The sequence below is a fragment of the Elephantulus edwardii genome, unplaced genomic scaffold (genome assembly GCF_000299155.1).
Source record: "Elephantulus edwardii isolate Elephantulus edwardi_28Jun2011 unplaced genomic scaffold, EleEdw1.0 scaffold00326, whole genome shotgun sequence".
In the NCBI taxonomy this organism is placed as follows: Eukaryota; Metazoa; Chordata; class Mammalia; order Macroscelidea; family Macroscelididae; genus Elephantulus; species Elephantulus edwardii.
Genome location: NW_006400076.1, coordinates 389,711 through 403,094, shown reverse-complemented (window position 1 = coordinate 403,094; position 13,384 = coordinate 389,711). Strand labels below are relative to the sequence as shown.

The 13,384-nt window shown below is 39.1% G+C and overlaps 1 pseudogene; it reads right to left on the bottom strand.

Annotated features, from left to right (window-relative positions):
- Window positions 1-4,357: 4,357 nt before the first annotated feature.
- LOC102870661 overlaps window positions 4,358-13,384 on the bottom strand; it is an 80,325-nt pseudogene continuing 71,298 nt past the window's right edge.

Sequence of the window (13,384 nt, the reverse complement as noted above, 5' to 3'; positions counted from 1 at the left end):
TTTTCTAAATCCAGCTTGAATTTATGATAATTCCCTGTAAATGTGCTGTTCCAAGCAGTTTTAAATAATCTTCAGCATGATTTTACTTACGTTCAATATTAGTGATATTATTTGATATTTTCCACATTCTATTGGATCTTTTTTTAAAAATGTGAACAAATATGGATCTTTTCCAATCAGTTGGCCAGAAAACTGTCTTCCATATTTCTTGGCATAGACTAATGAATGAACATGCCCAGGGGTACATCTGTTTGTTGAAATCTTTCAATTGGCATTCTATCAACTCCAGGGGCCTTATTTTTTTGCCAGTGCCTTTAGTGCAGCTTCAGTTTCTTCTGTCATTAGTTCTTGATCATATACTACTTCCTGAAGTGGTTTTGTGCCAATCTATTCTTTTTGGTATAGTGACCATCTCTAAAGTACTCAAGAGCAGTGGTGTCTCTCTGGAGACTAAGATGTGCCTGATACAGGCCATGGTCTTTGCAATCACTTGTTATGCATCAGAGAGTTGGGCCATGACTAGGGAGGATAGAAGGAGAATTGATGCCTTTGAGCTATGGTGCTGGAGAAAAATATTGAGTGTACCATGGACTGCTAAGAAAACAAACAGATTCATCCTGGAGAGGGTTAAACTAGGCTGCTCCTTGGAGGCAAAGATTCTGGGGCTTCATCTGACATACTTTGGACATGTTGTAAGGAGAGACAGGTCCTTGGAGAGGGACATCATGCTTGGTAGGGTAGAGGGACAGCGCAGGAAGGGCAGACCCTCTGTGAGGTGGATTGTTTCAGTGACTGGGATAATCGGGATGGGTGTGTCAGAGGCAGTGAGTGCAATTGGCACAGGATAGAGCAGGGTTTAGGGCTGTTGTACATAGGGTCTCTATGAGTCGCAAATGACTCAACGGCACATAACAAGAGCAACAACAACATAGTGACTATGCTTTCTTTCCTTGTTTTGCTGCTTCCTGTATCATTCAAGATTTTGCTCATAGCATTCTTCTATTCTAAAGTATTGAATTTTTAATTATTTAACTTGAGAAATGCTGAGCATGTTTTCCCCTTTCAGTTTTTTAAACCTAGCTCTTTGCTCATTTCATTCTAAAACTTTTCTTTGTCTTCTCAACTTGGCTTTTGAAACCTTCTATTTATTTCTATTACTTGAGCATGTCTTTGTTTTGGTCTCTGCTCTAGTGCAATTTTCAGTCTCATTCAACATCTATTTTGGTCTTTTCTTTCTTCACTGTTTTTGTAATGACCTCTTGCTCCCTTCATAGATAGTATATTGATGTCATTCCACAACTCATCTAGTGTTGGAATATTAGTGTTCAATATATCAAATCTATTCTTGAGATTTTTTTTTAAATTCCAATAGAGTAAATGTAAGGCCGTATTTTGGGTTTTGTGACCTGTTTTAATTGATCAAACTGAAGTATCAATAAAAAGACTATCCACAGCAAATTGACGTATTCACATGTTGTAGTTAAGCCAGTTAAAGAAAAGTTTGATAAGTTCATAGAGACAATTGAAAATCTTTTTGCTTTACAGAAAAATTTGGACACAAGAAGAGCAATACAATGTCTTTTGTCTGATATTTGTGATCTTATTTTCCTGAGCTACTGGTACTTCTTTGGAAGCAGGAGCGGCATCCACTTCCCTAATAGCTTGACTCTGGAAACCCTATGAACCTAGAGATAGGATGAGAGACACACAAGTGTTGAGGAGTCTCCTTCATAGGGTCGCTATGAGTTGCCTGCAACTCGACAGTACTTAACAACAACAACAACTGGTACTTCTGGAGCGATGTCTTTCTAAGAGGTTAATGTTAATTACACTGCAGTACCTTCATACTGAAGACTTAATTCCTGACATGGTGATAACAAAACTAGAAACACTAATACTTTTTATACGCTATGAGTGTAGAAACTCAGTGGAGCATGCAATGGGACAAGGACTTTTAAAACCAGAAGAATATGGACTTACAGTAGAACTGACCTCACTCTCCAAGAAGAAAATAAGGTGACCATCCTCAAGACGTGCATGATTGCTTTCATTCTAAACTCCAGATCAGATCAAAACCCATCAGGGAGTTAATAGCCATGTTTGACATTGTTCAAGCAGTCTTTTATCTGCCACTGACAAAGACTTAAGGTATATACCCAAAACGTATCACTTTGTATGATGAAGTACCACAGAGTGAGCTTTTTTCTCAAGGCTGAGAAGGTACCTGAAAGCCGCAAAGTTCTGGAAGATGTCAAAACAAGACATTGAACTCTGACATACATATATGAATGGGACTTGGTGAAATCTCTTCTAATCTTTTTTTCATTTCAAACTCATTGCTGTCTACCTGGAAACAACTCATAGCTGACCCTCTACTGGGTTTTCAGAGGCTATAAGTTGCACACAAGGAGATTATCCTTCTTTCTCCTATCAACCTTCTGGTGTATTTGAACTACCAGAGACATGTTGCCTTTGAGTTAGTGGCACAACTCCTTAACATTTTAACTAAATCTAAAATTAATTATCATAATCTATGTGTCTGTGGCTTCACGAGAGAGTAGCTTTTCAAAGCTGCTACTGATAAACAACTATCTGTGATCCTACCAGGGGTTCTGTTGGTATTGTATGTTGTGTGCTTGATTGCTAATAAAAAAATTAGCAGTTCAAACTTCCAACCATTCCAGGAGAGAAAAGTGAGGCAGTCTCCTGTAAAGATTCACAACTTTAAAAACCTGACAGATGGCCAACATGAGTTGGAATTGACTCAAAAACAATAAGTTTAGAGTTCCCCAGCGGTCCCGTGGATCTGTCTCTTGCTTCAACAGTGTTTGGACAGAACAGACCCAGCGACTTCCCCCCTTCCAACCTCCGACTACCCTCCAACTTCACCTTCAAGCGTAACCTTGGGATCATCTCAACCATCTCCTATTTTGGGGACCAGCTAACACCTTTTTTTTGTTGTTGTTAGCCCCAAAACCTCTACCAACTATGAGCTCTCAGATCTGTCAAAATTATTCCGCTGAAGCAGAAGCTGGTGTTAACCGTCTGGTCAACCTGCACCTGGGGGCCTCTTACATCTACCTCTCTCTGGGTTTTTATTTTGACCGCGATGATGTGGCCTTGGAAGGCGTGGGGCATTTCTTCCGCGAATTGGCGAGTGAGAAGCGCGAGGGTGCCAAGCGGCTTTTGAAGCTGTAAAACTAGCAAGGCGGGCGAGTCCTCTTCCAAGATATCCAGAAGCCATCCCAGGATGAGTGGGGTAAAACCCTGGACGCTATGCAAGCAGCGGTGGCCTTGGAGAAGAACCTAAACCAGGCCCTTCTGGATCTGCACACCGTGGGTTCCGCCCACGCTGACCCCCATCTCTGTCTTTCTGGAGAACCACTTCCTGGGCGAGGAAGTGAAACTGCTGAAGAAGATGGGTGACCATCTGACCAACATTAGAAGACTGGGCGGCCCCTAGGCTGGGCTGGGCGAGTGTCTCTTTGAGCGTCTCACCCTCAAGCACGACTAGAGGTCTGCAGGGACTTGCAGGGGGAAACCTCTGTGTCCCCCTGCCAACAACAGCAAGCTTCTCTCTCCAACCCTGACGTAGAATCTTATCCACCCAGAAGCCCTTCGCCCAAGCCTTGGACCAAATGAAACAATAAAGCTTTTTGCAACAGCAACAACAACAACAACAAAAACAAACCAATAAGTTTAGTCTGACTTGTCAGACTGTCAAAGCATTATTCTCTTGTAATATTATCAGTTGAAAGTGGGTTGATGAGAGGCGCATGGTTCGAATCCACCAGATGCTCTGCCGGGGAAGAAGGGACAATCTCCTCCCGTACCAGTCAGATCTGATTTGACCGTACACTCACACAAAAATAATAAAATTTTTTTTAAAAAGAAAGAAAGTGGGTTGATAAAAGAAATTGTTTCTATTGTTACAGAGCAAATTGGTTTTTCATTCAATCATTCACACACATTTTCAGGTTTTGACAATTATCATTTACTTTTTCATAGTTATTTTGATAGGTTTTTTCTAATATGCATAACTATTAACAATTTATTATAAAAATTTATATGTACAATTAGTGAATACTTGATCACAAGTATTTCAAAATATAATCCGAATGAGTTATAGAAAGAGACATTTCAAAGTCCTAACAGTTACTGTTGTGATGGTGGTAGCGTAACTTAGAGTCTGAACCGACCCAAAGCTGACCCTCCAGCGGGTTTTCAGAGGCAGTTTATCACGCGGAAGGAGATTGCCCATCCTTCTCCCACTCCTTCTACTTCCACTTTTAAAATATTTAATCATTTTTACAATAGGTTTGTTGGTTCATTTCATTTGAGTTTCTTCTCAAAACCATCATAATTCTTGTTGAATTTCACTTAAAGCACAAGTAAGCTGCTTAATTTTTTTATTGCTTTTTTTTGTTTGTTTTTGGATGTTTTTTCCAGAAGCCCACGTATTTCTTCTTCAACTTGACAAAACTTTTCATTTGCAGTTTGAATGTATTCCTGCTTTTCATTTGACAGCTGTAATATTTCAGCTTGATGAGTTAGAACAATTGCATCAGCTTGTTTTTTAAAGGCATTGTCCACACTATGTAGCTTTTCTAATGTAGTCTTTTGTATTTCAATACTCTTGTCTTTTTCTTCTTTAAGTTTCCTCTCCTTGTTTTCAAATTTTTCTTTTGCTTCTTTTACCTGTGTTTCAAGATGACATAGAAGTTCTCCTTTTATCTAGCCACTTCTGATTAAGTGTACTGTAAGCATTTGTAATTTCTTCAAGTTCTTCTTCCTTTTCTTTCAATTGTTGTTTTAGTTTTCCTTTTCTTTGGTTATTTTCTAATTTCTCAATTACAATTTCCAATTGTGAAGATTTCTTCTCAAGTTGTCCTTTAACACATTTTTTAATTTCAAAGAACTTCTGTAATATTTTTATGTCATCATTTCTTTCTTGTAAAACAGGCTTTTAATTTTCTAATGGTTTCAGTTTGGTCATCTATAATTTTGCTCTTAATTCTTAAAGCATCACAATCATGTTCATTTGTCTTCCAAACAGATTCATTCTCTCTTCATGAACTTCCAATTTTGGGCTCTAAATTTCCACACTTTTGGGCCGTAGAAGCTCCTTGTGCCAGCTCATGTCCCCTTACTTTCCTTTCTGTTCTTAAGCCATGAATTAGTGATTCCTTGGCAGCTAGCTCAGAAATAAGCTGGACTTTTCCTTGCGTGAGAAGTTCTATTTGAATACTCTTCTGCTTGTCATCTTTAATTAAAATTTCAAGAGTGTTCATTTGATTCTGTACATTTGCTCCTGTTTCTTGTTTAGACTTGAAAACGTCTTCAAGTTTTGGTTTTTGTTCTTTTACTATTGAGGTCAGATCTTTAATTAAAGAGAGAGACTCATTTTCTTTCTGTTGGGCCAAACAAGAGGATATTTGCCCTTTGCTAATTCAGTTGCAATACTTTTAAAACCATCTTTAACATCTTAAGGCGATATAGAATTCAACTTCTAAATCCATGTACTGCACGATTAACACATCGATCTGCTCTGGGTGTTCTTTTATGTCTTTTCCTGTTTGCTCTTTTGTTTGGATCTTTCTTTAGCTAAAGCATTCTGGAAGTCAGATTGGCTGAAAACTCCCTTGTTTCAAGCTTCTTTCTGTGTTCTTGTTCTTTCAATGCAAAAAGTTCGTTCAGCTGTTGCTTTTTGTTTTGTTTTGCTTTCTTGATGAAGGGAAACTTTTAGTAAATTCATTTCTTGATCAGAAGCTGAAGTTTTGAGCTCTACCTCTTGAATAAGTCTTCTCTGTACCGCTTGCTGATAAACTTCTGCCTCTCCAATTCCTCTAGTGCTTTTTCCAGGGTTCTTAAGTCTCTAATGTGGCCCACTTGTTGATCTCTTGCTTCAAGTAATTCAATAGTTAATTTTTTTATTTCACTGTAAAGGGTGTGAACTATAACTTCGAATTGTATTTTGAAATTTCTCTCATTAAAAAGAATTTCCTTTAAGGGAGCTCTGGTGGCCTCGTGGCAAGAAGCTGCACTGCAATCCCAGAGGCACACAGTTCGAAACCACCAGATGCTTTGCTGGAAAGGAGGGGCAATCTCCTCCTGTACCAGTCAGATTTGATTTGACGGTACACACACACAAGCAAAAAAATAATAAAATTTAAAAAAATTTTTCCTTAGCCTCTCTGTAGTGCTATGAACATCTTTAATTCTTTTGCATTTTTATGCAGTTCACCAATATAATGAATAATTTTCTTTTCAGTTTGTTGAGCTTTCCATCTCCCCTCTCACTCTCTCCTTTGATCTAGCTGTTCAACAAAGGACCGGTAAGTGGTGTCTTCTGAACTACTTTTGTCTATTTTCAAACCTTTGTTCTTCCAGCTCTGTTCACTAACAACGCTGTTACACATAACTCTTTAAATTACGGTTGTTTTATTTTACGATTAAAATTTACAAAAGGGCCACTTTTGTTATGGTGCTTAATAGTTTGAGTAGTTTTGGAAACACAAGGGACTTTAGATCTTTCAGAAATTTTTTTATTGATTTCTATTTTCACAGTCACTTTCAGAAGTCACATCTGTGTCTCTTTTCTGTCTGAAGTCTTTCTCAGGAACATAATCTGTTAAAGACTTAGATGTTTCATTGAGATGTTTCATTGTGAAATGTGATCCTCTATTTTCAGAAGTTTTACCTCATTTTGAAAATCATGTTCATGATTAATTTTTCACTGGCTCAGAAGAAGGACGCTCAATCAATGGATGTCAAAGCAGTGTCTGCTGGTGTAAATTGATGTAAATTGACCCAAGGGTACTGTTGATTGATGTTTAGTGTTACCACACACATACTGTCCATGGTCTGTTCTTCACTTAGGAGGGGGAAAACAGAAGAAACTAAATATCCAACAGCCCTTCTAAGCACTGCCAGTGGGATAAATTTATTTCTGACAAGTCTACTGTTCACGAAATACATTCTTATAATCCAGGATTCTAAACTGTGGCCAAGTCTGGAGAACGATTGCTCTGTACTCTGCGTATGACAGACAGGCTTATCATCTTCATTTTTTTTTCCCAAAGTACGACTAGTCAGGGCGTGCAATCCTATCACACACTGTGTCTATACATTTACCATGTACATCAATATGTCTAAGCTTATACTTAGTTCCGTGAAGTGGGATCAACCCACTAACATCATTTATTTGGTTAATAGGATAAATTCAGTTTAGTCAGATTAGTTCTTCAAGTCCTTCTATTCGTGTGATCAAATAGCTCACCAAATTCAAAGTGTATGTGTTTGTCAAGGTGCTTAGTCCTTCTATTCGACTTACTTGATTAGATGACAGATCTAAATACTGTAAATTCCAAAAATCATCAATGGTTTTGATATTTGAAATATTACGAAGGGTTAAATCTAAAGACAACTCTGATAGACTCGGCAGGCCTTTGTCCAGGAGGCATAAACCTCCGCAGCTGCTGTTGCCATCTTTTTTTAAAAAAATTAATTTTAATGAAAGTTTACAGAGACTTTGGATTTCCATCCATTCATTGTTGCACTTTTCTTCCTTTCCACCCTCTCCCCCCAATTCTCTCTTCTCTTTGAAAAGTAAAAGAAAAATTATTTTATTGTTGTACAATCCCTCCCCCCAAGTCCACTCCACTGTGTAGACTTCATCCTGTCGCCATCATTTTGGAATTCCACAGCCACTCCCGCCTCCATGGCACCAGCGACTTGGAGCCTGGTGTGAACCTGCGCCCAGCTCCACGTTTGTGAGTCCGGGCACACCCCCAGCGGGAGCCGGCGGTGCTGGCCTTCACATTTTAATCTCACTTTTCTCATTTCTTCCCTGTAATTCCCTTTTCCACTAATCTTCCTGCCTTCTGAGCTTTATCCCTGGACAAATGCTATCCTTTTGATCCAGTATGGTTGATTGGTCTAAGGAGTTTGTACTTCCCAGCTGTTACTGTTCACAGAACAAACCTGTCGTTTGAAAGTTGAGCCTCAGGGTTTTGTTGCAGGTTCTAAGGGTTCTGGTGCTCTAGTGGTAACAAACTGCCCTGCAATCCCAAAGGCACATGGTTGGAATCCTCTAACTGCTCCGCAGGAGACCAGTAGGCAATCTCTTCCTGTTCAATTGACAGACCCTGAAAACATGTCCGAGGATCAGCTATGCATTGATTACCACTTGATGGATGGTCCACACAACAACAAGGGTGACCAAAGGCCATTCATTCCCACCAGCTTCTATCAGGCCAGTAAATCAGGTTATTATCCTCCTTTTTGAGTTTTGGTCCAAATTTTTGCCCACCCTGCCCAGAAGTTTCTGCTGTGGTTCCTTCTGAAGCACTCGGCTGTGGTAGTCATGCACCATCCCGTTCTTCTGGTCTCAGAATCAGGGAGGTTGAGATTTGTGTGGTCCTCTAGTTCTTTGGATGAATTGTTTTTATGCATCTTTGGTTTTCTTCTCACTTCTTTGTTGCAAACAGGGAGACACCAGTAATTGCCGTCTCAGTGGCTGTGGGAAAGTTTTATGATCTCCTTTCTCTATTCTCAAAGTAGGAGTTAAAACATTGTTTTTGTGGCCTGTGTTAAAGGCATTGATTTCAGTGAAGTGATTTACAACTTTAAAGGAGGAAAAGAAAGGTCTCACTGAAACAAAATATTTTCACCACATGTGGAAATGCTTACATATTTTATGGTATTGGTTCATTTACTAATATAGTTCCATATGCATTTATTTACAACTTCTAAATTATTTGGACCATTATTGATTCAACAGCACCTAACAACAACAATCCATTACCATTCAATGCTTGCAACCTATTTTCTTTTAAAAAATGTTTTATATTGGTTTTGCAACTCTCTTGGTACCTTGGTTTGCAACTCTCTTGGTACCAGCAAGCAGGAAATTAAAAGACAAATTGCATCTGCTGTCAGAGACCTCTCCAAAGTACTGAAGAGAAACAATATCAGTCTGAACACTAAGGTGCACCTGATCCAGGCCATGTTGTTGTTGTTGTTGTTAAGTGCCATCTAGTCGCAGGCGACTCATAGCGACCCTATGAAGGAGAGTCCTTGATGCTTGGGTGCCTTTTATCCTCTCCAGGGATCCAGGCCATAGTCTTTGCAATTATTTGCTCTGCATCAGAAAGCTGGACAATGACTAGGGATGATAGAAGGAGAATTGATGCCTTTGAGCTTTGGTGCTAGAGAAGAGTATTGGAAATATCATGGACTGCTAGGAGAACAAACAAGTTTGACCTAGAGAGGGTGAAGACAGGCTGCTCCTTGGAGGCAAAGATTCTGAGACTTTGTCTGACATGCTTTCGACATGTCATGTTTCAAGGAGAGAGCAGTCCTTGGAGAAGGACATCATGCTTGGGAGGGTGGAGGGACAGAGCGAGAGAGGAAGACCCTTGGTGAGATAGGTTGATTCAGTAACTGGGGAAATGGGGGGTAGGTGTGTCAGAGACAAAGAGATTGGCACAGAATAGAACAGGGTTTAGGGCTATTGTACTTAGGTTCGCTATGAGTCACAAGCAACTCAATGGCACATAACAACAACATTGGTTTGCATATAAAATCTGAATACGTTGATTCATACAATCATTTCTATACATTGTGTTTAATAAAATTAATCACCTTTGATCTATGCCTACCATTACCTCATCTTTTCAAGTTCCCATTGGATCTTTCCTAATTCCTTCACCCTCCCCTCAACAGCCCACCAAACTCTGTTATCCTCATGATTTTTCTCTCCATTTTCTGTCCTCCTTCTCTCCCTTTCCTCTTTTGGATTTTTTACACACTTTATATATTATTTGTCCTTATGAGACTGAGTTAGTTCACTCTGCATAATACTCTGTAGACCCTCCCATATTAGTCAATACTTTATGAAATCATTGCTCCTTAGTGTTGCACAGTATTCCACTGTGTGAATGTTCCACAATTTCTTAGTTCATTCATTGATGGACACTTAATCTGTTTTCATTTTCTTGCTATTGTGAATAATCCTACTACGACCATAGGTGTTCAAAGCTCCATTTGTATATCACGTCTGAAGTCCTTGAAGTATCTTCCTAACACTGGCATAGCTGGGTCATATGGGTAGCTCTGGTGGCCTAGTGACAAGAAGCTGCACTGCAACCCCAAAGACACAGGTTTTGAGGCCACCAGATTGTCCACAGGAGAAAGAAGGACAGTCTCTTCCATGTGATTAATTGACTCTGAAAACCTGCTGGACAATCAGCTATGGGTTGGTTCTGACTCCATGGTACACAGCAACAACAACAACAATAGCATGGGATTTCTTTTTCCTTTTTTTTTTGGAGATTTTTTTTTATTTTAATGAAAATTTACAGAGACTTTGGATTTTTATTCATTCATTGTTGCACTTTTCTCCCTGCCCCCCCCCCCCCCAGTATACACTTCTCTTTGAAAAGTAGAAGAAAAAAATCTTTCCTTATTTTACAATCTCTCCCCCCAGGTCCACTTCACTATGCAGCCTTCGTTCTGGAGTCCTGTCATGACAATAATACCTAATCACATATCCTTTTAAAACAGTTTTCTCCCTCATCTGTTCAATGTTGAACCTATCTTTCTCAATCTCTCCCCAACCCCAAGGTCAGTCCTGTTTTACAACAGTGGCACCATGCAGTATTTGTCCTTTTGTGACTAAGATATTTCACTCAGCATAATGCCCTCCATTTTGAATAATACTCCATAAGTTCCTTGTTGTTCAATGCAGCATAGTAGTCCATTGTGTGAATGTACCACAGCTTCTCTATCCATTCATTTGTTGATGGGCACTTAGGTTGTTTCCAACTCTTTGCTATTGTGAACAAAGCCGTGATAAACATGGGTGTGCATATATCTGCTTGGGTGGCCAGTTATGGTCTCTTTGGGGTATATTTCCAGTAGTGGAAATGCTGGGTCAAATGGTATCTCTATTTGCAACTTTTTGAGAAAGCGCCACACCGCCTTCCACAGTGGTTGCACCATTTTACACTCCCACCAACAGTGAATAAGGGTTCTAGTTTCTCCACAACCTTGCCAGCATTTGTTGCTTGCTGTTCTGTTAAATTTTGCTATTCTGACTGGGGTGAGATGATATCTCATAGTTGTTTTGATTTGCATCTCTCGTAGAGCTAGGTATTTTTAACATTTCTTCATGTGCTTGTTGGCCATTTGAATGTCTTCTTTGGTGAAGTGTCTGTTCATATCCTGTGCCCAGTTTTCAACTGGATTGTTTACTTTTATCTTGTTGTGGTGCTTGAATATTTTATAAATTCTAGATATAAGTCCCTTATCTGTCATGTCGTTACCAAATATTTTTTCCCAGTCTGTGGCTTCTCTTTTTACCCTGTTGGAGAAGCTTTTGGATGTGCATAGGGAGTTGATTCTTAGAAGGTGCCACTCATCTATTTTATCTTCTGTTTGTAGAAACATGGGATTTCTATGTTGAGCATTTTAAGGAAGCACCAAACTGCCTTTCAAAGTACTTGTATCATTTTACAGTCCCATTAACAGTGGATGAGAGTTCCATTCTCCCCACATCCTCTCCAACATTTATTACTTGCTGTCCTGTTAAACCTTGACACTGTTACTAGGATGAGATGGTATCTCATTGTGGTTTTGATTTGCATTTCCCTGATTACCAGTGACTTTGTGCATTTGGGAAGAGTCTTTTCATGTCTTTTACTCATTTTGTTATTAGATTATCATCTTTTTCTTGTGGATGCCCTGAAGTACTCTGTAAACTTTTTTTATGAGGCCCTTGTCTGAGACGTCATTGCCAAATATTTTTCCGAGCTGATAAATTTTCTTCAACCCTATTCTTAAGATTATTTTTACACTCAGGTGGGATAGACTTGAGATCATATTTTCATTCTCATGGACTTGTTTTCATTTTCTTCACCTTCAATTTCAATTTGCACATAAGTAATTGATAGGCTGTTCCACAGTTGGCACCTGGCTTTATTTTAACTGCTGATAATGAACTTCTCTAATGATTCCTTCCCCAGATGCCGTCAACATGATTCTTATGCAGTCCATCTGGTGATGTCCATGTGTAAAGTTTCCACTTGTGTTATTTTCTTAAAAAAAAAAACCAAACCAACTTTATCCTAAATAAATCATTGAATATAGAACATTCCATCATCCTATTTTTGGACTCAGTTCTGTCACCAGATCTGTACTTTCTGACTGCCATTCCTTCCTCATTGTTTCCAGCTTTTGTGTTTTAGTCACAAGTTATCATTAATGAATCTTGATTGCCTATTTGATCAATTTTGGATTGAAAAATTTTATAAAAATCTTCAATTATCTCCTCTTTGGCTTTAGCTGTTGATGCTAGTATTTGAATTATAATTTCATTCCCTGGTGTTCCTAGAATGTATATGGATAATGGCACCAGGGATATCATTGCTAATGTTAGATAGATTCTGGCTGAAAGCAAATATTACTAGAAGAATGTCTATTTGTGTTTCATATTGGCTATGCAAAGGCATTTGGCTGTGTGAATCATACCAAATTATGGCTAACATTGAGAAGAATGGGAATTCCAGAACACTTCTTTGTCCTTACATGAAACCTAGACCTGGACCAGGAAGCTTCTATGTGAACAGAATATGGGGAAAACAATGGTTTAAAATTAATGCAGAGTCAGAATCAGAAATGTATCCTTTCTCAATACCTATTCAACCTGCTGTTGTTGTTGTTATGTGCCATCAAGTCACCTGTGACTCATAGCAACCCTAGGTACAATAGCTCTGAACCTTGCCCTATTGTGAGCCAGTCTCACTGACCCTGACACACCTAATCCCATTGACCCAGTTACCACATCAATCTATTTCATCCTGCGTCTTCCTCTCCTGTACTGTCTTTCCACCCTTCCAAGCATGATGTCCTTATCCAAGGGCTGGTCCCGCTTGGCCACGTGCCTAAATTAGGTGAAACAGAGCTTCAAAATCCTCACTTTCAAGGAGAAACTTGGTTTTACCTTTTCCAAGACAGATTTATTTATTCTCCTGACAGTCAACGATATATACTCAATACTCTTCTCCAGCACCACTACACAAAGACAACAATTTTTCCTTCTGTCATCCTTAGTCATTGTCCAGCACTCTGAAGCATAGCAAGTAATTGTGAAAACCTCGGCCTGTGTCAGGCACATCTTCATTTCTAGACCGACAGCTTTGCCTTTTAGCACTTTGGAGCGCTTCCTGACAGCATTTCCCCAAGGCAAATAGTCTTTTGACTTCTTGACTAGTTATATGAACAGCTATGAAAGAAGGTAAAAATGATAGGAAAAAAAATTGTTGTTGTTGTTGTTATGTGTCATCGACTCACTTGCGACTCATAGTGACCCTATGTACAACAG